Genomic DNA, 24,637 nt, shown 5'->3' with positions numbered 1-24,637 from the left:
TTGGAGGATGGCTCTCACTGGCAGGAAGCTTGGCTGCCCAGGGACCTGTTGGCTTAATTATTCCTGCTTCTCATCAGTGGGCCGGCTCCATGGTGTAAGTTCTCTTGAGATTGGTAGTCTAGGAATCCGGTGACTCCATGACAGAAGTATGAAAGGAGTGGCATGGAGGCGGGTGGGCAGAGACAGGTGCGTGGATTTATTTTTTACTTTTTTATTATATTTCATTTAGTTGAGGAAAATGTAAGTTTTTTAAGTGCCACCTGTTACCAGGGTTAGGTAATTTTTGGAGGGGAAGAGCTGCCACCAGAGCTCCTAGGAGAAAGGAGAATTTAAAATACACCAGTATCTTCACTGGAGGAGAAGTACAGTGGTGGCAAATGTGCTCCTCGGGAGAGATTTTCATTGTGCTTCGACTAACACATCAGCAGATGGACAGAAAAAAATCAACCATTATTCTTATGTCTCCAGGATATGGTAAACCTCTCGTTTTCAAGACCAGCTACTCTCTTTCAGAACTGACTTTGCTCTGGGAACCTAAACTACCAGCCACTAGAGGAAGGCCCCCTATTTATGTGCAGCCTTCCAGGGTTGAGGCCTTGGTCATGTAACTTAACAGCCTTGGAGTGAGGGGTGCCTCGTCCCACCAGGGCCATTGGAAGGCCTCCTGCATGTTCCCAAGCATTGTGGGTAAATACACAGTTCCTTAGTCTCGGAGTGGAGAGAAATGAGAAGGCTAAGGTCATATTTTCTGTGATTATTCTGCTTCCCTGGGAGGAGCTGGCTTTGAGGGCATTTATAAAACAAACAGCAACCCAAAGAAACAACAGCCTTTAGAAGTTAGCTGTGAGAGGTCACTTGTCCCAAGACATAGGGGAGATGGTAACAAAGGGTGCTCTTCCTATCACCACTAGTTCCTCGTCAGTTTGCATTTGTTAAGAGTTTCCTTTTTTAAATTCCAGGCACTTGAGCATGTACATGCCTGTCTGCTGCACTTTATTCTCTGTTCCCTGCTGGAATGTGGCTGTGGGTCATGTGCATAAATGCCTTATTATCTTCAGCATTTTTACATCCAGCCCCTCGAGCCACCACTGCTGCCTGCTGCTGCTTCATGTGGGCATTTCCCCCTATTTCCTGGGCTCCCAGTCCCAAGAGGAATATCAGGCCACCCTAAGGAAAGGGGCTGCTTTTACCTTTGGATTTCCATCCCACTGCATGGCAGCTCACTGGACTTTCCACTTCAGCTTTCCTCAGCATAGCCTTGTAAGCCAGCACCGAGCTACAGTCAAGGGTCAAATTTCTGTGTTTGCTTGTGAGGCTTCTGGCCATTGAGTGAAGAGAACAGATTAATGCCCCACCCCCCATCGGCTGTCCTTTCTAGGCAGGGCTCTCAGGGAGTTGTTGCCTTGGGCAAGGAGGTCAGGGTTGACCTTTAGGCCAAGGCTGCATTAGATTTGTGGAGAAGAATGTGAAGTGTGCAGCAGCACCTGGGCTCCTGACTGGTTGTGTGGTGTTTGGCCATACCTCACAGCCAGTGCTGTGTTGTCTCAGATGGACACATGTCCAGGATCATCTTCCCAGATTTCTGACTCCCTGCTTTGGGTCTGTCCTGAAAACAATTTGCAGAGTACACTGTGGTCTGTACCTGTTGTTTTTTCGTCCCCCTTTTCCATAGTCAGTTTGCAGAGAGCTGAGAATTAATCCTGGCTTATCACATTTATTTGCTTGTTACCTTCCTTGGGGTTGGGTTCTCACTTTCCAGTCATACCTGTCCATTGCCATTGAGGACAGTTGGTGCTGCTGGTCATTTAAGGTCCCCCCTTGGACCTTTTAAACACTGTAAACCTGAAACGGCATCAGATGGGCAAAAAATAATTTAGGAGGAAGAATTTGTTATAAATTTTGGTTATATCTGTACACTCTCTGAAAAGTTAGGAGTAATGAAATTACTTGTGACACTTTTGAGCAGATATTACGCTTCAGGGACTATGCTTAGTATACTGCCTAAGTACGACCTCATTTGTGGCCTTCCGTAAAGGTCATTCTTGTTTATCTAATTCTTCCCTTGGTTCAAACTGATTTCACCTTTGGTTGACTACAGATACTGGATGAAGCATTCTAGAAATACTTTCTCAAGGTTGTTAGAATAGAGTGGCACCGACTCAGAGCTGAGAGAAACCTCAGAGATTATCTAGTTTGACCTCTTCAGTTTTCCAGATGAATAAACTGAGACTCAGAGAGGTGAAGTGCCTTGCCCAAAGTCATAGCTAGATAATAGCAGATCTGGGTCTTCTGACTCCTGGTTCACTGTGTCTAGAACACCGTGCATGGTCTCCTTCCATCCCTAATCATTCCAGCATAAAAGGACCAGGACTTTTGTCTTGCTCACTAGTAGAGAAGTAAAAATCTTGTGTGTGTGTTTTTAAACATCATTGTCTGTTGCAGCCTGGAAAATGAGGATTTCACGGTGGCAGGCAACCTCTGTACCTGACTGCAAAGGCATCTGCTTTTTCCATGTGGTTTTCTGTCCTTGCTTCCTCTCTTTCACAGAGAAGCTTGGCTCCAGTGCTCCCATTGCTGGCTGCTTGCCCTGGGCAGTTAGTCCAGCGAGACGTGTGTTCAATGAGCCTGCGTGTAGAGTCAGTGTGTTCTGCCACAAGATAGTGGTTGTTTGGAAATAGGACCCATTCAGCTTGAGATATAACTGAGTTCATGACTTCCTTCCTCCAAATAGAGGCCTTCATTGATTCCTGTTGAACAGTCATATGAGGCTTCAGGGCAAGGGACCATATGAGAACCCAGAGACTTTGTTTAGCAGAGGTGACAAAGGCCAAAGAGGAAAAGGGTCAAAATAATCTCCCAGTGCAGTAGGAGAGAGGTCAGTTCATCTTGGCAAACAATGAAGAGTAATAGAAAGAGCACTGGATTCAGTGCCAGCCAGACCTGGGCTTTGGTGATAGGTTTCGTTACTGACTAGTTGACAGAACCTAGTTGTTTTGGCTAATTAGGAGACTCCGTGTGCCTCAATCTTATACAATAAGGCACATAGTGTGGTAGTTCAGAATACAGGCTCTGCAACATCTGGTTGACATCATGGCCCTGTCATTTCTGAACCAGGAAACCTTGGGGAAATCTCTTCATTCTCTCCGCCTCATTTTCAGCCTCTAAAATGAGATGACAACAGTACCTGCACCTTGTAGGGTTGTTGTCAGCAACCGCACCTGGCACTTAGTCAGTGGGATATATGTGTTGGCTACTCTGATTAAAGATGACACTTACTTTGATTACTGTGGAGAACAACAAAATAAAAGTATATTCTGGTGTGGCTACAATGTATTGATATACGTGGCCATGCCTTCTACTGGATTCTGTCTGTGCTGAAGTGACAATAAAAATAACCATGTGAACATTAAAGATGACACCGGTCCCCAAAGGTGGCGACAGTGGTTTGCACCTTGTGTAATAGAAAGCCCCACCTTCACACAGGCATTAGTGCAAAGAATCCCTCCAGATGGGGTCAGAACCTGGGTATCAGATAGCCTGGGTCACATGATAAGACTGGGGGGATGGGACTAGAGGAATGAGGGTAATGTGGATCTTCTTGATAGATTATAAAGTCCAATTTTGAGTCAAGCAAAATATTATGAGTTCACCAAGCTGTACAATGTGATCCACCTCCTAATAGTGAGAGCTTCAATTTCTTAAAACATAAAATATGCATCCCAATTATGCCATTTGGACATGTTTAATTGTAATTTCCAGTTTTAAAAGGCCTATGGATTTGCTGTGATTAAAATGACTTCTTACTGGTTCCAAAAAAAGTGCAGGCTCTGGAGACAGACTGGCCAGGTTCCAATCCCAGCTTTGCTGCTTTCTAGCTGTGTGACTGTGGGCAAGTTAATTGACATCACTGGGCCTGCCTTCTTCCCTGTAAATTGGGGCTAATCGTATCTACTTTGTGGACTTCTTGTGAGAATTAAATGTGTGACTACATGTAAAGTATTTAGAAGAGTGTCTGGTGCATAATAACTGCTTAGTAAATATGACTTATGGTTGTTATCTGTAAGGTAGCTCTAACTAAAGAACAAGATCATTGTTCTTCCTGACTCATAGGGTTAAGCGTGAGAATCAGTGGAAATAAGGTGAGCTCTAACTAAATGGGAAGGATGATCTTTTGAGAGCATGAACACTCGAAGGTTTATTAGCCCACTGTTTCTAGGATCTTCTATTCATGGACATTTCTTTGGTGATCTGGCAAGAAGGAAGAACTCTAAGTTTATATATTATATAAATGCCAAGGCCATCGAGCAATGCCTATCATGCTTTTTCCCTTCCAGTGTACTCAAGGGTATTCGAAAGCCTTGAAGCCATGCATCCCAAGTGAAGTGGTGGAAGGATTTGAAATGAAAAGCAATGATACTCTTCCTTCAGTGCTCCTATCTTAGCTAATGACATTGGAGTCCACCTAGGGACTCAGGTTAAATCCCTTGAAACCTTGACATGTTTCCATTTCCCCCTTTTCTTCCCTTCCATCACCACAGTCTGCGTCATCTTAATTCTGGCATTCATGATGTCTTCCACCTTGTAGGGTTTTTCTTCCTTTTTCTTTTTCTTCCTTTTGTTCTTTGATTCGTCTGCTCTTGTTCATCTGGTTGTTTATCATCATAATCATCATCATCAATATCATCCTCTGGCTTACTACAGCAGCCTCCTTACTGAGCTTCCCTTCCCTAGTTGTCTTCCTGCACTACTGCTGCCAGAATGGTACTAGTAAAACACATATGGGTCATGCCATTCTCTTGCTCAAAAAACTTCCATAGCTACCTGATAGCTACCTATTGCCTTGCACCATATGCATATACAGAAGGTTCCCAAATAACCTTGTTCTGTTCAATGTCATTTTCTTATAACATCGATGAGATGCCATAGGAACTTAAATCTTGTTTATATTAATTAGCCTAGTGCAACAATGGTTTCCTTATATGTTGTTTCACTGCAGTTCTAAGAGCCAATAGATGACATTAAGTAAGGACTTACTGCACCTTATGGTGCACAGAACAACTTTGCTAATCGCTCATACACACCCTTTCCCAATGAGTCTCCATGTAAGTTCAAAATCTTTCTTGGCATAACATTTTAAGCAGCTACTATCTATCAGTCACTTGGAATTATCATATAGAATAGGGCTGGCAAGTAGATCAACACATTAGAGAAAGCCTGAACTCCTGATGATAAGATTCAGGACTTTTTATGAACTTGGTCTTAACTATTCTTCCTAGCCCTGTTCTCTACTACATTCTTCCATAGGTGTGCCGTGCACTTCTATGCTTCCCTTGAGTTTATATTTTTGTCTATGCTGAACCTTCAGCCAGAAGTAGTTTTTATTCTATCTTCCTATTGAAATGCTAGTCATTATTTAAAGTTTAGCCCAGATATTCCCCCTTGGGAAGCTTTCTTTAAGCCTCCATGCCAAATTTAGGCACTCGTGTGTATGTTAGCATTTTTCTACTTTGTATTACATAATTATTTATGTATCTTCCCAACTCCTTACATTGTGTGTTCCCCGAATGCAAGGTCTGTGTTTTTATTCATTTTTTTATCTCTACAACATGTAGTGCATACTGGAGTCCTAATATAAAAAATGAGTCTGGTCTAGGCCCTTTGTTTTTTCAGATAAGGAAACTGAGGCTTAGAGGAAAAGGTCATAAGCTCATTTGGGGGTGTGTTGAGTTTTAGATGTCTGAGACATTGATGTTGGAATGCCTAGCAGGCAATTGAGATGTGGCTAAGGCTAGAAGAAATGTTGATTTAGGAGGCATTTGTTTAAAGAAGCGAGAGGAGGAGAAGATGAGGACGTCATGCAAACTAGGAAAGAGAATGAAGAAAAATATTCTGTGTAATTTTGGAGGCAGAAAAAAAAATACTCAGTGATGCAGTCATCTAGGAAGTGGAAGAAGACCTGAGAGAGGAAGGAGTTTCAGGAAGCTTGAGTAGGTCCTGTGTGTCATGTGAGACACACATGTGTGCAGAGAGTTTGGGGCCAGATTGATTTGAGAAAAGGCAATTGAAATTGACACCTATAGGCTGGTCCTATTGCCAACCACCCATCCACTTCTAAATAGTTACCCTGGAGATATTCATGTGTGAAGAGTTGCATGCAAGAAGATTTATGGCATCAGAATTGGCAAATAACGTTGGGAAACAGCCCACTAGTAGCAGAATGAAAAATGTGGCCAGTGGAATATTGTGCAGCTTTTAACAATACAAAGGCTGATATCTGTATTCACTTAGAAATAATTTTACAATATATTGTTAAAATTAAAAGCAAGTAGTAGAACACTGTGTATGATAGAAACCTATTCTTCTAAGAAAGCAAACAAACTTTTATATGTGCATTTTTCTGGACACATTGCAAAAGTCTAGAAGAGTATACAGTTGACTCTTGAACAACGTGGGTTTGAACTGTGCATGTCCACTTATATACAGCTATTTTTTAAACAGGTACACAGTTGGCCCTCTATATCCCCAGGTTTTTCATGCATGGATTTAACCAACTGATGATGGGAAACAGTATTTTTGATCCACAGTTGGGAATCTGCGATTTTTTGTAGGACTGACTATATGAATTGTTCTATGCCATTTTATATGAGACTTAAGCATTTATGGATTTTGGTATCTTCGGTGGGGTCCTGGAACCAATCCCCCATGGATACTGAAGGATGACTGAGTTTTGAGGGGGGGAGTCAAAAGTTAAACATGGATTTTCAACTGCGTGGGGGTTTGGCTTTATTGTTAAGGGTCAACTGCATACCAAATAGTGCTTACTCCTGAATGATTAGGATAAGGGGACACTCACTTTTTACTTAACACATTTCTGTATTTTTTGAATTTGGTGTAAGTCCACACTTCTTTAGTAACTAAGAAGAAATTATTTTCTAATGAAAGGAAAAAAAATGATTGGGAGCCTGGGACAACAGTGTCTGCAGAAGAGATTCAATGGATGAAGGAAGCCAATTCATGAGAGAAGATCTGGCAACTGAGAATGCATGTGTTTGGAGGCTGTGCTTACAGGAGCTTTGCTGCCTGTGTGGCTGCTGGAGCTGTGGCAGGGGGCATGGAAAGAGGACTGCTGGAATGAGGCAGCCACCCCAGGCCCAGGAGGCTCAGTGGAAAGAGGACAGGACAAGTAGAAGGGGCAGGAAGTGGCCAAGAGGCAGAGGAGTGCAGCACGGGCAGGTCTGACTGGGTGCTGAGCTGCAGAGGGAGTCGAGAACCTTTAGAGCTATAAGGAAAGTGAGTATGAGGCACAGTGTAGGGCAGTTGAGAAAGGGCAAACTAAATATCAGTTTTAGGGGAAGAAAAGCTTCCCCCAAAACGATGAGATCTCAGGCTGATTAAGCCTTTAATAAATGGAATGGCTGGGGCATAAATTGGTATAACTAATTGCCTTCTCTGACTAACTGAGGGTTAAGGAAGCCTCTTTTGGTCTAGTTATTGGTTTCCCCGCCTGTTTTGGCAGTGACAGACTTATCTTCATGGGTCAGAGAATAGTCTTGTGAGTGACCAAAATGGAATTTTTGTGACTCCTGTATGTCTCTGAGTTGTCTATTGGACGTATCCTTAAATTTATGACTAGACGTGGAGATGGAGAAGGTGGAGGCCAGGAGTCCTCAACCCTGGCTGCACCTTACAGTCACTAAGGAATTGTTTAAAAAATACTAATGTCTGTTTCCTCCACCTCATTCTTATACAGCTGTCTCAGCTTGGGCCTGGCCATAAGCATTTTCTAAAATTCCTCAAGTGATTCAAATGTGCAACCAGGATTAGAAACCACTAGTGTAGAAAGGTTGGATTAAATGTGTTCTGAGCCTAAACGGGCCCATGGAAGCTTGTGTGTGTGTGTGTGTGTGTGTGTGTGTGTGTGTGTGTGTGTGTGTGTGCGCGCGCGCGCGCATGTTTGACAATACCTCCATACACGTGATTTCCTCCTCTATATTCCCGGTGATTAATAGTAAAGTGCTCATCCAGTTGCTTGCTAGTTAGTTGCTAGCCTATTGGGAGAGGTCTGAGATCTAAAATGTCATAGCAACTGTACTTAGTGGACCTCACACTAAGCTTGGTTAACTGACTCATCCTGACTCACACAGCTTGTGGGACGGGTGCCAGAAGTAGGCCAAGCCTGTGCCTTTTCCAGTACAGAGCAGAGCTCCTGGCACCTAGGTGTGTAATCATTGTCACATGAAGTGACAGGGAGCTTTGTCTTTTTGTGCAATGCTTCTTTTTATTAAAAGCTCATGAATGGTAAGATCTGACATCTTCGAAAATTCTGGTGGGAGAGAGGTTTGAGGAGAACTGCCTGGCATGTGAAAAGCTTATGATAAGCCAGGCCCTGTGCAGTGAATCTATATAATGGAACCTTTATTATGCAATTACTGAAGGCCTAGCATCATTCTCGGACTGTGAGATACACAAGAAATATCAAGTATGGTTTCTGCCACCTAAGGAGCTTATTATCGAGGCTCATTTATAGTCTAATGACTACATTTTTAGGTGGCAGTTTATCTGCAGAACTTCTGACAGGGAAATGCTGGACATCAGTGGGCCTTTTGGATTCCCGCAGTTCAAGCCCTTCATTGTGCAGTGAGGGAAAGAAGCCCACAGTGGGAAGCTACTTGCCCAAGGTCACACTGCTGGGAATGGCAGAGGCAGGGCTGGTGTGCCAAGCTGCCTCCCTTTGAAGTCCCATCTCATGTTCTGTCCACAAGCTGAAGGACAAGGGAACCTCATTGGTCATGTTAAAGGTTTAACAAGCATTCCATTTTGGGCTTTATGCTTCCAGGCTTCCTTATGGTTGAGGGAGGGTGGTTTGAATTTTAGTCTTTCTTAAAACCTTGCCTGGGGAGGGCCAGTACTGGTCACCACTGGAATTATAGCTCAGGCGCAAGAGATCTAAAGATGGCTAATTTTCCCTTGGCAGAAACGGCCATTAACTCTATGCCCTCTGTGTTGAACTATGGTACTTTTCTTCTTTTTCTAAGGGACTTTCCCAAACTTAAGAAAGTTTATGAACTTTCCACCTCAGTCACTCCTTAAGGAAACAACAACTTTTGAGAAACTTATATTGAGGCAGGAGGTACCTGGACTTAGGTGTGGTCCTGAGGATCAGTGCAATGGGGTGGGTTCCTCGTGGTACTAGCATAGGGTGGTTCTTTTAGTCCTGTTCCCCCCGTCAGTTCCCAAGTCAGAAATTCAGCTCCAAGTCTGAGGATTTCTTTTAGAGTCAGGTATAATTCATGGTGGAGATACTGGGTTATTCTTCCCAAAGTCCTCACCCTACAAAGAAAGGATTAGGGACAACTCTGCCTTTTGGTTTGCCAGCTTTTATCTTAAAAATATTAGCATGTTATTGTTGAGGTGTATGGGTGTGTGTTCTTGAACCTGGAGGCCATTATTTTGGATGGCTCTTATATCAGCTTGTATCAGGCAGAACTCTGAGAGCCGCCCACAATGCCAGGCTCTTGTCTCCTCTTCTGCCCATTCAGATTAACTACTAAAAGGAAAAACAAAATCATTGACCTAAAGATAGGAAGGGGAAGCCCTGACAGGTGAGCTATGATGGCAGTGATACTTGGCACATAGACCTGTACAAATGTTAGCTTTCTGCTCACCACTTAAAGCTCTTGGGGTACTCCTCACATGTGAACCACCTAGTCAGTTTGCCCAGCAGTGTTGCCATACAGCAGGTGTTAAGAACCTGGTGACATCAAAACCCAAGAAGAGCATCCTGTTCTTTAGGTACCAATCCTGTACCACAAACTGATTATATCTTATTCTCACCCAGGTCTCAGTAGACTCATATGAGTGTATGTTGTGGCCATGAATATCCTGGGCTTCAGAAACAAGGAATAAAATGAGGCCAAACAGTGGCAGTAGTCTTGTGGGATTTTAAAAATATTGCCCAGTCATTCTAAGAAATGGCACCAGCATTTTACCTGGCTCCGTGGCAAGCATTAACTTGCATATTATGCTGGATTGCTGACTTTCATTCTCCTTTTCATGTGATAATGTGCATTCCCATTCTCATTCTCACTTCTGGTCCCAGAAGGAGAATTGAAATTCATAGCTTTAGCCCTGGCTGGGTAGCTCAGTTGGTTAGAGCATCATCCCGATATGCCGAGGTTGTGGATTTGATCTCCGATCAGGGCACATACAAAAGGCAACCAATGAGTGCATAAGTAAGTGGAACAACAAATCAATGCTCCTTTCCCCTGCCCCAAAAATCAATAAACAAAAATTTTCAAAAAGAAAATAAGAAATCCATAACTTTTATACATGTGGGACCACTTCCCTCTTTCATTTCAGGAACTCACCCCTTTTATTTATTTATTTTTTCTTGTGTAGGGCTTTGGAGTCAGACAGGTCTGGTTTTGAAGCTAATTTCTGTCACTTATGAGCTCTGTGCCTTTAAGCAAGTCACCTAATCACTGCCACCCTGTTTCTTAAAACCCTGTTTGTAAAATGGAGCTAAGAATTCTACTTATGTCATCAGGTTATGGAGAGGATTAAATGAATTAATATTTGTGAAGTCATGAGAAAAGTACTTGTACATGGGAGGTGTTCAGAAATATTAGTTACTGCCTTCCGCCTTCCCTCCAAGAAATGGAGCCAGCGACAAAACCCTCTTAAAAAATTATGTTTTATTGGTAATACCATTACAGTTGTCCCTATTTTCCTTCTTTGTCCCCTCCACCCAGCACTCCCCCCACTCCCTCAGGCAGTCCCCCCACCATGTCCATGGGTCCTGCGTATAAGTTCTTTGGCTACTCCATTTCCTATACTGTACTTTACATCCCTGTGGCTATGCTATAACTACTTATTTATACTCCCTAATCCCCTCACCTCTTCACCCATTCCCCCAAATGCCCCATCCATCTTGCAGCCATCACAACACTCTCTATCCATGATTTTGTCTCTGTTCTTGTTTGCTTAGTTTGTTTTTTAGATTCAATAGTTAATAGATATGTATTTTTTGCCCTTTTATTGTTTATAATTTTGATCTTCTTTTTCTTAAATAATTCCCTTGAACATTTCATGTAATAATGGTTTGGTGATATGAACTCCTTCTGTTTTTTTCTTGTCTGGGAAGCTCTTTATCTACTCTTCCACTCTAAATGATAGCTTCGCTGGGTAGAGCAATCTTGGCTGTAGGTCCCTGATTTTCATGACTTCGAATATTTCTTGCCAATCCCTTCTAGCCTGCAAAGTTTCTTTTGAGTAATCAGCTGACAGTCTGATGGGGCCTCCCCTGTAGGTAACTAACTGCTTTTCTCTTGCTGCTTTTAAGATCCTCTCTTTACCTTTAAACCTTTGGCCTTTTAATTATGATGTGTCTTGGAGTGGGCCTCTTTGCATCCATCTTGTTTGGGACTCTCTGTGCTTCCTGGACTTGCTGACTATTTCCTTTAACAAATTAGGGAAGTTTTCTTTCACTTTTTTTTTCAAATAAATTTCCAATTTCTGGCTCTTTCTCCTTTCCTTCTAGCACTCCTATGATGTGAATGTTTGACCTCTTGAAGTTGTCCCAGGGCTGCTTATACCTCATTTTTTTTGGATTCTTTTTTCTTCTTGTTCTGATTGGTTGTTTTTGCTTCCTTATGTTCCAAACAATTGATTTGATTCTTGGCTTTATCTACTCTACTGTTGATTCCTTGTAAATTGTTCTTTCTTTCAATTGGTGTATCCTTTGTTTCTGACTGGATTTTTTTTATGCTGTTGAGATCCTCACTAAGTTCCTTAGCATTCTTATAACCAGTGTTTTGAATTCTGCATCTGATAGATTGCTTATCTCCATTTCATTTAGCTCTTTTTCTGGAGTTTTGATCTGTTGTTTCATTTAGGTGATGTTATTTTTTTTTTGTCTCCTCGTTTTGGCAGCCTCTGTGTTTGTTTCTATGTATTAGGTTAAGAGCTGTTATGACACCCTGTCTTAGTAGTGTGGCCTAATGTAGTAGATGTCCTGTAGGGTACAGTAGCACAGCCTCCCCTATCACCCAAGCTAGGTATTTGAAGTGCACCTTCCATGTGAGCTGAGTGCATCCTCCTATTGTAGTTGAGCCGTGGTTGCTGTTGGCAGGTTAATGGGAGGAGTGTATCCAGGCCAGTCAGTTGCAAGGACTGCCTGTGACCATTAACACCACCAACCTCAGCCCTCCATGGAGGATCAGCTGTGCAGGGGCCCACTCCACAGAGAGGGACTTTCTTCACCAGGGCTCTGGACCCCAGTGAGTCCACCCCTTGACTGTGTCACTTGTGAAGGTGGTTGGGTGGTGGTGCTCTGACTGACTTGGCCTGTGGCTATCCACTGAGTGCACTGGCCCTGTGGTTTCCCGGGTGGTGCAGGCCCAGGTCAGTCACTGCCTGTTTTCTCTCTGGGGCCACTTGGCCTAAGCTATAAACTGTTCTGCAGATGGTTGCCACTTGTGTTGGGCTTGGAGGTACCCAGGTGAGGCCAGACTAGGAAGCAAGGCCAGATGCTGCTAGTGCCAGGCCTGTGGTCACTTAGACGGAGATACAGGGGCTAGGAACTTGCTGAGGCCTGCTGTTGCTTGTTAGAGAGCATTTAGGAAGATCTGAAGCATGAGCCAAGACAGGCTATTCATATGGAAAAGCCACTGTAAATGGCTTGGGTGGACCTATAAGTTGGGTGGGACGGAGCTTCAGGGGATCTCCAGGGTGGAACAGTGTGAGCCAGGTTGATGGAGTCTCAGGTATGGCTCTGGCCTGCTGGCTTTGTGGCTCTGTGAGGGGCGGTTAGTTACAGAAAAGAAACAATGGCCTCTGCCCACCTTTTGTCTGGGAGAAAGCTGTCCCTGGCTCTTGCCTTGATGTCAGACACTTCAGTTCCTCCCTGTTTTCTCCTGGTGCCTTTCATGCTGCTACACCAGTGCTGGAGCTCAGAGGGAGTGAGTCTGAGTACGTATATGTGTGGGTTCCTTAAGAGGAATTGCTTGGGACTCCAGAAGTTTCTTCCACAGCCTCAATCCCTGCTGGTCTTTACAGCCAGAAGTTGTGGGGCTTATCTTCGTGGCACGGAGACCCTGGGCTGGGGGGCCTGGTGTGGGGCTGGGACTCCTCGCTCCTGCGACATCCCTCCTGAATTTGTATCCACCACACGTGGGTGTGGGACCAGCCCATTCCGCAGCTCCACATCTCCTCCCCTCCTGCCAATCTGGATGGATGTAGTCTCTTAAATGCGTAGTTGTCGGACTTTCATCTAACTCAGTTTCTGATGGTCCTGAGTGGTGGTGGTTCTGTAGTCTAGTTGTAATTTTGATGTGTTTGGGTAAGGAAGTAAGACATGTTTACCTACACTTCCATCTTGACCAGTCTTCACGGTTTTCCCTGTTGGCTTTTTAAATATTAAACTAACCTTAAATCACTGGAATTAAATCACATTGGTAATGATCTGTTACATTTCTTATTCCTAGGTATTGTTTGTTAGTATTTGATTTGGTATTTTTACAGCTATGTTTTGAATGAATCTGGCTCTAGTTTTTCATTTCATATTGTCTCTGTCAGGTTTCCTTATTAAGTTTATGCTAGCTTCATAGAAAGCATTGGGTAGTGCTTCATCTTTTTCTAAACTCTGGAAGTTTGCATGAGATTGGAGTTCCTTGTTTTTTTGAGTGCTTGATAGAACCTGTTTTGATAATTTTGTGGGAACATTTTGGACTACTGATTCAATTTCTTTAATGATCATGGGAATTTACAAGTATTCTATTTAATCTTTACTCAGTGTTGGTAGTTTATGTCTTCCTAGGAATGTGCCTGTGTTTTCTAAATTTTCAAATTTATTGGTTTAAAATTCATAATAGATTCTTAACAATAGAAACTGCAAAAAATGCTACAAGAGTACAAAGGCACTAATTTGAAAAGATGTGTGCAGCATTATTTACAATAGCCAACATATGGAAACAAATCTATGTGTCCATCTGTGGATGAATGGATAAAGAATTGTGCTATATGGTATCTATAGTAGAGTATTATGCAGCCATTAAAAAGAATGAAATCTTGGCTTTGGGACAACATAGATGAACCCTAAGGGAATTGTGCTAAGTGAGGTAAGTCAGAGAGAGACAAGTACCATATGATCTCTTCTATAGGTGGAATATTAGAAAAGAAACAAAACCATCTAAGTTCATAGATAAAAGAGCAGATTGTTAGTTGCCAGAGTGTGTGTGTGTGTGTGTGGGGAGGGATAGGTGAAATGGGTGAATTGTTTTTGTTTATGTCTATTTTTAATTAAAATAAAATATTTCTTTTAAATACAAAATACCACAGATATTAAAAAGATGTTGTTTTCACCCATAATATCACTTATTTTTCTAACAACCAATCTTACCATACGTTTATGAGCTTTGTTTATCTTTTATAGGAAGCAGTTTGGGCTTGTTAATTTTCCTTGTAGTGTGTTGGTTTTCTATTTTGTTAATTAAAAAAATTCTTTTCTCCTTTATATTCAGTTTTATTGTTTGTTCTTTTTTTCAACTGAAGTTGGATGCTGAGCTCATTTATTTTCAGAATTTCTTATTTGACTATAATCTTTAAAGGCTAATAATTTTGTGCTTCCCACTACTTTAGCTAGATTCCACAGATTTTGATACATAGTATTTTGTTATGTTGTTCAGTTCCAAGTATTTTGTAATTGCCATTGTGATTTCTTAACCCATGGGCTGTCGAGAAGGATTTAAAAAAAAAATTATAAACGTTTCCTTAGTTATCTTTTTGTTATCAATTTCTTCCTTAATAACACTGTGTTAAGAGAATGTAGTCTGTGTAGTCTCTCTCTGAAATTTGTTGAGACTTGCATTGTAGCCCAGTATGAACCAGTGTCCACTAGATAAATCTTGTTCATTGTGCTGCTCTTTGACAGCCTTACCCAACTTTTTGTCTGCTTACTCTTATCAGTTATTGGGAGAGTTGTTAAAATTTACCATCACACAGGTGGATATAACTCTTTCTTCTTTTAGTACTATCAACTTTTACTTTATATATTTTGAAGATATGCTATTAGGTGTAGTAAGTTACTTTTTACACTTTGTTACATCCATTGATCAAATGTTCAATATAGGGGTTCCCATTACAACTTAGCCTCTAGATAGATTAATAAAGGTTACTTGGTGAAAGCAAATGCATCCCTCTAGGTGGCCCCGGTAAATTGGGTTTTGAGCTCCAGGGAAGAAACGCATGTAAAATCAGAATTGCACCTTCCCAGTTACAGAATTAAATTCTTAAAAGCAATTTGACTTTGCCAAACAAAATTAACACCCTCATATCCTCAAGTGCCAGAGGCTTTTGTTGTTATTAAAGCAGTTTTGAAAGCCGTGTTCCTTTTGGGTTGGGTGAGAGGTTGGGAAGGAGAGTTCTGTTTTTCCTGAGCCTTATAGACATTACTCTTGGTTATTCAGACACGTTTCAGACCCGTAGGCAGTTTTCTTTCTATTGCCTAGCATTCTCTGTGGGACCTGGCTCAAATCCCTTTAGCTCTCTGCCTTTTAGATTCAATGGCTATAATATTGTGGGTAGTGCTCGTTCCCCTTCCACCTGACAGGGGTGAGGTGAGCAGAAATTGAGATAATAGTTGCATAGCGCTTCTAAATAATTCATCAGCTCCTCTGCTCACTCTGCAGAAAGAAAATAAAGGCTGTAGGAGACAAGTGCTCACAAGGACCGAGCAACAGAAACGATGGCAACAACCACATGTTTTATTAGATTTTCAAATAGAATTAGACTTCAGATGCTGGAAATTATACAGAAAGACAAATTACATTTGGTCACATTTGGGTGGGAATGGAACTTTTCAGCTTCAGCTCTGAGCCTACTGTGAAGTCTCATTTTCTGGCTGTGTCAGGGCAGCTCCTGATTATGCTTGTGTTTCCTAAATAACCTTCACTAGCACCTCCATCCCTCCCAGGGAGTTTCAAAGAAGTGGTTCAGGAGAGCTATTTAGGACCTCTGTTTCTGGCTGCCCTTTCCTTTAAATGCAACAATACTCCTCTTTCTCCCTCTTCAATAAAAAAAAAACCTATTATATTCTATTTTAGAAATAACATCATAAATTTAAAAAATTATAAAAGTACAGCAATGTGTAAAGAAAAAGTGAGAGGTCCTGGGAATTCATCTCCCTACCCTTATTCTCTTCTTTTTTAAAAATTGATTTTAGCCCTGGCTGGTGTGGCTCAGTGGATTGAGTGCAGGCCTGCAGACCAAAGGGTCTCTGGTTCAATTCCCAATCAGGGCACATGCCTGGGTTGCCAGCCAGGTCCCCAGTAGTCAGTGTGTGAGAGGCAACCACATATTGATGTTTCTCTCCTTCCCCTCTGCCAATAAATAAATAAATAAATAAATAAATAAATAAAATTTAAAAAATTGATTTTAGAGAGAGGGAAGAGGGAAGGGAGTGGGGGGGATGGTGAGAGAGGTAATGAATTTGTTGTTCCACTTATCTGTGCATCCATTGGTTGCTTCTTGTATGTGCTCTGACCAAAGATTGAACCTGCAACCTTGGTGTATTGGGAGGACGATCTAACCAACTGAGCTACCCAGCTAGAGCCCCTATTCTCTTTTTAAAGAATATCAAAGAATTTTGAAACATTAAACTGCCCAGAAACCTGGGCTAATATCAAAGAATTTCTCCTCCCTGCTCTCTGATTCTTTCTTCAAATTTGCTTTTCTTACAAAAGTGTAGTGCAAAAGACATTCCAACCTAATGAGGGTGGGGGGTTAGGGGTTATCGATTTTACAGAATATGGCTGCATGAAATAAAGATCAGGATTTGAAGGAACTGGATATGGAGATACCAATTACTCATACTTATTTAAAATGAATAAATTATAAGGGAGGGAATAAGATTTTAGGTTCCCACACCCTGATCCAGCTGTGTTTATGTGTGTCGGGCACATGGGTGGATAAGAGGCACAGTTCAAATTAGATCATTTTTGTGAAGCTGCTTAGTAAATGATAACATGCCCTATAAATATGAAATTAGTATTAATATTGGTGCTGACTCTGAGTGTGGTCTCATGTGTTTGTCTAAACAGTTAGTATCCTGTGCCTCTGTTGTTACTTCTATTTACAATTCCAAAAGTGTAATTGCCCTTATTAGCTTAATACATACCACATCAAAAGGGTAGAAGAGCAGAACTCAACCTTAGAGAAGAAAGAGCAGAACAAGTATAACTTATTACTGATGTACATAGTTAAATAACCCACCAGATTTAGGCAACTGTAGAAGCGTATTTTTAATAGCTTTACCCAGTACTGCCTTAAGTACAATGAAGTGGGTGACAGCACTCTATCAACTGTAAAGCTGAGTAATAATATAAAGGATTGTTGTCATCATGACTAGAGATACTGGCTGTCACCCAGCAGCTTAGCTGTGACATGCTTCCAGGCAGTTCCAGAGGTGTCCTGTAAGCTCCTTTCCTGTACATGTACTAAAAAGTGCCACAGAAATACAGTCCCCTGATAACTGTAAAAGCCAGACCGCTAAATGTAACAAGACATTTGTCAAGGAGATAGAAGATAATGACCAATTTTTGGTGGACGGATAGCTGCCTGCTGAAACAAAACCTGTATTGAACTATTTTGGAGTGGGAAGAGGCATTGCTATGACAACAAATTACTTATATTTGATTTAGAAGAAAGAGAGCAGGGCAGCTTAATGTTTCAGAAACCTTGTGAGAATAATTGTTGGTACTGGGTATATGTTAAAATATAAAATGTTAAGTATGGTCTGTTAAATAATTGATCACTTTGATGTGTTCTGTATCTTGTCTCTCTTGAACCAGTAAAAACAATATAAATACATGTGAATTGTTTTGTTTTATAAGGTGCCCCAAATGAAATTCATAGCTTTAAGTTGCTGAGATAAAAAAAAAAAGTCATGTGTTTAAAATAAAACAAAAGAGAGACCTATTTATTGTATTTTTATTCAATCCAGTCCTGGAATTATGGCAGTTTGGAGTTTTTCATTGTGTAGATGATTGATTAATCTTTGTGACCGGTAGTGTGTTCATTTGAAAGGAAACTACTCTTCAGACCATTTCCATCATTTCACTGTTCATGCCTGAGAGAATGAGGCAGTGAAAGTTTGTGTGATCTGGTCTTTTGCAGTGTATCTGGGCAAGTAGGCCTGAGGCAGGTGGTGAAGGCTTACAGAACCTGGAGAAAGCCTGTGAATGGACATCTTTCCTTACTGTCTTTTAGAGAGACATCTTTTTCCTTCCTAAAAATAAAATCAAACAGATGGCACATGTTCCCTGGGGATAAGTTTTAGGGTCTTCTTGAAGAGGTTCTAAGGGTAGGTAGATATAGGGGGACATCTCCAGGGCTCCCAAAATAGAAGCTTCAGATACTTTCTATTCTCTCCTTTTGTGCCTTTCCTTGCCCATCCTCCTCCTACCCAAGGTCATTTCCCTGCGTGCTTCTAGAACAGGAAAGTAGGGTAGGAGGAAAGAAAAAGCTTGGAAAACAAACTGGCTTCAAAAAGAGAAGAATATCACCCTCAACTTTCAAACCGTGTCTCCAGGCAAAAGCCATAAATTTGCATGCAATGGCAAAATTTAATTGGTTATTACTACAGAAAGGAGGCCATGTCATAGGGTTTATTCAGCGGACAAAGTTTGAAAATAATAAGACAAATCTTAGGCTTACCTTTCCCTTCAAATGAGGAGTGGCTCAGAATCACAGCTGTTGATGAATCACAGACTTTGCCTGGCATACAGTTTAAATTCCATCTTCCTAAATGATCTGGTGCTCTGTGGGCATCATACCAGATCATGTTCTACCCTACTCAGAAACTTCTAGTGTGCTCCTGGTTACAAAATATCATCTGAAGTTTTTAGTATGTTCCTTGCCCTCCACAATGTGGAAATAGACCTTTTAGAAAAAGATTGCAGAAGAAACACATACTTATTATAGTAAACTTGGAAAATACAATGATTGCTAAACTTTTTCTGTAAAGGCCAGATAGTAAATATTTTTGTCTTTGCAGGCCATATTATCTCTGCCATTATAGCACAAAATCAGCCATGGACAATGACAATATAGAAATGAATGTGTGTGTTTGTGTTCCAGTAGAACTCTATATACAAATCAGTGGTATATGGGCCAGATTTGGTTTGTAGACTATAGTTTGCTGAGCCCTATTATAGAGAATAAAACTCACCCATGCCTTGGCTGAGTGGCTCAGTTGGTTGGAGTGTCCTCCCATATACCAAAACGTTGCAGGTTTGATCCCTGTCAGGGGACATACCTAGGTTGTGGGTTTGCTATCTGGTAGGGTTGTGTGCAGGAGGCACTGATTGATGTTTGTCTCTCACACCAATGTTTCTTTCCCTTTCTCCCTCTTTCTCCACCCCGCTCTCCGTTCCTCTCTCTCTAAAATCAATAAACATCCTCAGGCGAGGTAAAAAAAAAAACAAAAACAACTCACCCATAATCTTGTTACCAAAGTGTTAACATTTTTGCTTATTTTCTTCCTTCTATTCATATTGTTTTAAATGTTTATGACTATATACTGTATACCACCAATTTTGTGCTCTAATTTTTTCACTTACTGTCATAAACATTTCACATGGCATTGAAAACTTATCAGAAGCATAATTCTTAATGGCTATCTAATACGCTATCCTATAATATCATAATTTACCTAATCATTTCCTATTGTTTTCTTGGTTATAAATAACATTGCAAAAAACTGTGTGTAAATTTTTATGTTTTTTGTAGGACATTTTCCTTGAAGTGAAATTATTAGGTTAGGGGACATGAGTGTTTTTAAGGAGCTTAATGTTGCCTTTCCAAAAAGGTGGCACCTCTTTACATGCCCATCAGCAATGTAGAAGAGTCTATTCCACTACCTCCTTGCCAACAGATACTCTCACTAAAGCACATTTTTTAAATGCCATCTAAGTTAATATATAATTATTTGATTATTGGGGTATTTAGAAAAAATTTAAATTGTTGTCGATCATTTGTCATATTTTTTCTTTGTCTTACTCCTCTACAAATGCACTTGGGCCCTAATTCACTTTCTTGCTCATGCGGTTCCCCCCTTTCATCCTTTGAGTTTCTTCTGTCAAAATTTTCTCATCTTCTAGGGCCTGGTCCAGATCGGAATTCATCTCTCTGGTCATGCAGTCCTCCCTTGTTCTTCACACTCATCTGACCTCTGCCCATAGTACTTCTGGTCTTTATCTTTATGCCTTTTTTTGTAATTTACTGTGTGGCTGCTGCTTTCTCCCCATGGCAAGGACTCTGGGTCATGCTAATCTGTATTGTCTGCCAGAATTTAGCAGAAAGCTTAGTATATAGTTAGTGCTCTGTTGAAAAATTCCTGAGGTTTGCTGCATGTGAGCTTAGAATAAATGTGATGTTACAGTTACCTGTTAAGTTTACAGAACTGGTTGGGATCACAGATGACAATGTTTTGATGGTTATTTAAGATGGGCTGTATCCCTAAATCCTGTGTGCTCCTTTTGGTGAAATCTGGATCCCCAACGTTTCTAAGTAATGGTAAACAATTTGAGCACACGTTAGGCTACGCGTCTCTTGCATATAATAGTATAGCACTGCCTTGTCCTGTAGATGTTTCTGTGATGATGGAAGTGTTTTATATCTGAACTCCTCAATATAGTAGCCACTAGCCAGTTGTGGCTGCTGTGCACTTGATAGGTGGTTACTGTGACTTAGGAAGTGATTTTTTGAAATTAAATACTTTAAATTGAAATAACCACAAGTAGTAGTGGCCACCATAGCAGACAGTGCAGGATTATATAGAATATTGAAGGCACAGTCCCTTTTTATAGCAAAGAGAAGCTTGGTATGTATAGTAATCTGCAGTAACACTGACACTGTGGCTGCCTGGAATTTAGGACAGGCAGTACAGATCCTGGTAGAATCATGGAGAAAGAGAAAGCAGTAAGTTTGTTTCAAAATGAAAACTGCCTGTATTGAAAGGTGTGTGTTGGGAGAAGAGGGAGATTATGCTAGATTGGTAGGGTGCAGGCGGAGTGTGACAAGCTGAAATACGAACAGGAAACATTTGGATTTTATACATTCTGTAATAGGGAGCCATTAAAAATTCATGAGAAGAGGAGTGATGGATGCGAGTGGTGTTATAAGGTCTCTTCTGCCAGGGGTGGGCAAGCTGCTGGGAGTGGATGTGTTATTGGCTCCTCCTTTATTAGATAGGGCTGGGCAGTAGTGATTCACCAACTCCATCAAAATGCAGCCACATCAAAAAACACAAATTATTTGTTTTTGCATTGGCTTCCAGTTATTGTGTGCCTTTCTGTGGCTCAGATGCACATCAGCATTGAGTGCTAAGTGGGAGGTGGGAGAGAATGACTGCCTATATGAGGAGAGGCAGTGCTGTTTAGCCACAGACAGAATTGCCCTTGGTGGCCCTGGTGCCTTTAAAGTGTGTCCTGGATGGCTCTCTGATATTTCCAAAGCAACCTGGAAACCCACCCATTCATTCTGTTCTCACTTGCCTGCTTCCTTTAAGGGCCAGTTGCAAATTATGAGTACCTACTAATAATACAATTATTATTTAAACTATCAGAGTAAGTCGCAGAAATATCCGTGAAACATATTCATATAATTTAGATTTACATATGAAGTGATTTTAGATGGTAATAGCTATGTGGATGAATATTATTCATTTTTGTATATACTGGTCAATCTAAGTATTCCAAGTTCACTTGTACTTTAAATACAAATCAAAATAAACTTGGAGAAAATTTTTCAAAAATGTTAAACATTTATGTTTCTTCCTTCTATTGGCTCCTTACTTCTCCCACCCTATCCCTTATTATATTGGTTATATTTCTATAATCCTGTTGTGACCTTAGCACATGGGCTTAATAATGAATTGGTATTGTTTTAGAGATATGCCTCTGGACTCATTTTGAGGAAAAAGAAAAACGCTATCAAAACTACTCCCCCTCTTTTCACTCTCCCCAATGTGCTCAGCTAACCCGGCCATTCCCATTTGCTACCCTACCTGGACTCCGAACCCTGAGGCCCAGCTCGGCTAAGAGAGACAGCCTAGTTTAGAAGCAACCGCCCTTTTTGGAAAACACATTCTAGTTAAGTCATACTTAGAAGTCCTCAGAAACCATGGACTCGGATGGGGCCTTGGGAGACAGACTGTTAAATTTCCATGTGTCAGCAGGCCTTGCAACTGAGAATGGAATGGTCCCTTCCACTTCACTAACAATCAGTAAGGGCCAGTTGTTGAGAGAAAAGGTGGCCCTGAGTGGACCACCTTACCTCCTGCTCTTGAGATGTGATCAGAATGACTGTGAGTAGCCCTTCTCTCTCTTGGCATAATGAAGCAGCTTCCTCATTGTTGCCCAATTAAAGGAAAGAGAAAAGTTCTTGTCTTGAGTTCCCATTGAGGGAAGGAGAAATCTTTTTAAAAGTTAACTTGAGCTATACACTTAAGAGTTTTGCAAAAATCAATGATCTTTTGGACATGGTAGAGTTTAAGGGGTAAGAACATGGATTTTTTGGCACTGTACACGAGGGAGGACCCCTAAAAAACTGGAATTATTTTCTGGAGGCCAGGCCCCTTGTAGTACAGGCTTCCCACTCTAGGTGAGCGTTCTAGGAACCCGTCTGTATCAGTGCACCAGCTGGCGTTGTTGTGAGAGGCTGTATTCAGCTTCAGTGTATTTTTTTTGATGACTCTTTCAGTGTGTTTGCCAATTTAATGATGGGTGATTTATGAATTCACCTGCCTGCACTGCGCTGAGTGTTCAGCAGTTTTTGACCAAAAATAGGGAGGAGGGGCATGACTCCCATGCCCCTCCTCCCTATTCACTTGATTTCACCATGACTTTTTTTTGTTTCCCCGGATGAAAAAAGTGTTCAAAGGGAAACATTTTTGCGGATGTGGAAGAGGTGAAACAAAAAATGGCAAATGGCAGAAGCGCATAAAGGTATCAAAATTGATGAGTTCAGAAACTGTTTTGAGCAGTGGAAAAAACGTCTCGATAGGTATATTTCATCAAATGGAGAATACTTTGAAGGTGAATGAAGTTTAAATGTGTAAAAATAAATACGCAATTTTTTATAAATAAATTTCGTTTTGGGGGCCCCCCCTTGTATTTACTGACCTTGTACTGTCTGCCAGTATTCTACAAGACACTAGAATCAGACACTAGTGGATTACAATTTTGGTTCTGCCAGTTGTTAACTATTTGAGCTTGGGTAAGTTTTTGTTTTTTTTTTTAACTTCATTTGACCTGCCTGTAAAATGGGAGTAATAATGCTTACCTTGCATGGTTGTTGTGAGGATTAGAGTGTCTATACAGTGCAGTTCCTGGGACATAGTAAGGGTCAATAAAAGGTAGTTGTTATTGTAAAGCAGCCCATTTATGTTTGTAATAACCTCAAGGTTAAGCCCTTGATCCAGTGTCCTTTCTCCTGATTCCTCATGCTTGCTTTTGCATTCGTGAAGCTTCAGATCTTCAGAGTAAGAGACATTAGGTGTGACAGCTTTAGTAAGAAAGATTTTCTTGATTGAAAGGATTCCTAGATACCAGGTGAGTGAGGAAATCTCTAAAGCTGCCTTTGGTAATGAAACCCAAGGTAACTGCCACCTGTCTTAGAGGTCTCTGCTCTCTCTGAGGGTGGGTGGGGATTGATGAAAATGTCTCTTCCCAGCTTTTTCCTGGGAAAATGGCACCTGTACTTTCTGCATTTGAGTGGGTGGGTGGCGGAGGATGCTAGTTTTGAGTCAGGAAAACCTGGTGTTCCATACTTGGGGGTCATGGGTCTCTTTACCTTGACTGGGATGCTCTATTGGCTTGGCTCTAAGGAAAACTTTCCAGTTGACCTCTTAATCGTAAGAAATAACACTGGAAATCAGCTATCATATCACTTTCCATAGAAAACTAGCTTTCAGTTGGCAGAGCTGTGTTCTGGGGATTCAGTGCGTCTAGATTATGACTTTCTGTATTGCCCCCAAGAATTTCTGAGAGTGATGCATGTTGTATATGGATTGAGGGGTCAGGGTTGGCTCAGAGAGTGAGTTGTACAGTGGTAACATTGAAATCCCTGAGGAAGGCTGAAGGGATTCCCATGGCTACTGCCCTCACAGGGGACCCCGGCAAACAAGAACGTGCTGGATCACGGACCATCTCAAAGAGATCATTCTTGGATATCAAAATTAAATGTTAAGAGGACTTCCCTGTAAGAGCCAACAATGTTTTCTCCTTCCAGTTTACTCATCTCTGTTGCAGTCTTTTGTGTGTGTGTGTAAGAATGAGAAGAAGTATGCACTGGAACAATTGCTTGTGATACAAATCCATATGTTAAATTCAACTTTAGTGCTGAGGGAGGCAGCTTGCCTCTCTATTCCAAGGAATTCTATGTACAGCCTTTTCAAGAGATCCTTTGGTAATGTGAATTATAGTCTTCAAATTTCTTGGTTGTTGAATCTTAATTTTAATGTATTGGCTTGGCTTCAAGTACTTAACCCATTTTGCAGGCGACAATCTCCTTTTTAGTGAAAACAACTGGGTATATGTTCCTTTTAGAAAGTACGCAGGGAAATGGCACCAGTGTTACG

At 41.2% G+C, this 24,637-nt stretch overlaps 1 protein-coding gene across 2 annotated transcripts in view; it reads left to right on the top strand.

The window, feature by feature from the left end:
* The window catches only part of TMEM164 (transmembrane protein 164), a 214,073-nt gene that overhangs the window by 12,004 nt on the left and 177,432 nt on the right, over positions 1 to 24,637 (top strand). The window lies entirely within an intron of this gene.

The sequence above is a fragment of the Pteronotus mesoamericanus genome, unplaced genomic scaffold (genome assembly GCF_021234165.1).
Source record: "Pteronotus mesoamericanus isolate MK-2021 breed Mesoamerican mustached bat unplaced genomic scaffold, CSHL_Meso_final contig_58, whole genome shotgun sequence".
In the NCBI taxonomy this organism is placed as follows: Eukaryota; Metazoa; Chordata; class Mammalia; order Chiroptera; family Mormoopidae; genus Pteronotus; species Pteronotus mesoamericanus.
This window is presented reverse-complemented; position numbering and strand designations above follow the sequence as displayed.